The sequence below is a fragment of the Lipotes vexillifer genome, unplaced genomic scaffold (genome assembly GCF_000442215.2).
Source record: "Lipotes vexillifer unplaced genomic scaffold, Lipotes_vexillifer_v1.1 scaffold1195, whole genome shotgun sequence".
In the NCBI taxonomy this organism is placed as follows: Eukaryota; Metazoa; Chordata; class Mammalia; order Artiodactyla; family Lipotidae; genus Lipotes; species Lipotes vexillifer.
In genome coordinates, this window is record NW_006774543.1 from 714965 (window position 1) to 716946 (window position 1982).

Sequence of the window (1982 nt, forward strand, 5' to 3'; positions counted from 1 at the left end):
TAGTTCATAATAATGTCCATTTATTTTTAAATCTATGACACTTACTGTTTCAGTTGCTTTATGGATATACCACATTTAAACTTTAACAAGTTGTGTGCTTACATGTGTTTATAATCCAGTCTAACTTATTTATAAACATGTTGAAGGCAATGACTTTCTCCTACTTTTATCATCTATTGTACTTTGTACAGTGATGCCAACATTGGGGGTCGTTAGTAAATACCTATTTATAATAATAGTATTAAAGTATATTTGGCTAAATTAATAACTAATGTATTGATTTATATTTGGTTATACATTAATTCTTAGAGGAATTTCACATTGTATCATTTAACCAATAATTTTCTTTAAAATATTTAGAATCATACATACTTGATACATTTTTTCTAATCTAATTTGTGAAGCAATGAAAGCAAACAGCATATTATGTAGCTGTATTATAAAGTAAAATATTTAAAAACCTAATCAGAAACCAAATCAATTTTCTGCAGATAATGTTAGCATTTCCTGGGTTACACTCAATAGAGATCTTACTAGTGATTTTATAAAACATACAAATATTACTATTCCATCTCAGCCGATTTACATTCAATCCCTGAATTATGTAACTTTGCCAAATCATAATTTCTACTGGAGACATAACTGAATTTTCCATTAGTGAGATAGTTAATTTAACAATAATATTATTGTTATTAAGTCCTAAAAATAAAGTGAAAATGAACAAACTTGTCTCTCCCTAATCAAAAAAAAAAAAAAAAAAAGCACTAGCTCTCTGGGCTGCCCTACTTGGATATATCTCTTACATTTCAAATCCTTGGCAACTGTTCTAAAATGGAGCTGGAGGAATCAGGCTCCCCAACTTCAAACTACACTACAAAGCTACAGTCATCAAGACAGTATGGTGCTGGCACAATAACAGAAATATAGATCAATGGTACAGGATAGAAAGCCCAGAGATAAACCCACACACATATGGTCACCTAATTTACAACAAAAGAGGCAAGAACATACAATGGAGAAAAGACAGACTCTTCAATAAGTGATGATGGAAAAACTGGACAGCTACATGTAAAAGAATGAAATTAGAACACTATGTAACACCATGCACAAAAATAAACTCCAAATGCATTAAAGACCTAAATGTAAGGCCAGGCACTATAAAACTCTTAGAGGAAAACATAGGAAAAACACTCTTTGACATAAACCACAGCAAGATCTTTTTTGACCCACCTCCTAGAGTAATGAAAATGAAAACAAACAAAAAAACAAATGGGACCTAATGAAACTTAAAAGCTTTTGCACAGCAAAGGAAACCATAAACAAGATGAAAAGACGACCCTCAGAATGGGAGAAAATATTTGCAAACGAAGCAACTGACAAAGGATTAATCTCCAAAATATACAAACAGCTCATGGAGCTCAATATCAAAAAAACAAACCAATTAAAAAATGGGCAGAAGACCTAAATAGACATTTCACCAAAGAAGACATACAGATGGCTAAGAGGCCCATGAAAATATACTCAACATAACTAATTATTGGAGAAATGCAAATCAAAACTACAATGAGGTATCATCTCACACTGGTCAGAATGACCATTATCAAAAAATCTAGGAACAAATGCTGGAGAGGGTGTGGTAAAAAGGGAACCCTCCTGCACTGTTAGTGGGAATGTAAATTGATACAGCCTCTATGGAGAACAGTATGGAGGTTTCTTAAAAATCTAAAAATAGAACTACCATATGACCCAGCAATCCCACTCCCTGAGGAAACCATAATTCAAAAAGAGACGTGGGGCTTCCCTGGTGGCGCAGTGGTTGAGAGTCTGCCTGCTGATGCAGGTGACGCAGGTTTGTGCCCCGGTCTGGGAGGATCCCACATGTCGCGGAGCGGCTGGGCCCGTGAGCCATGGCTGCTGAGCCTGCGCGTCCAGAGCCTGTGCTCCACAACGGGAGAGGCCACAACAGTGAGAGGCCCACGTAC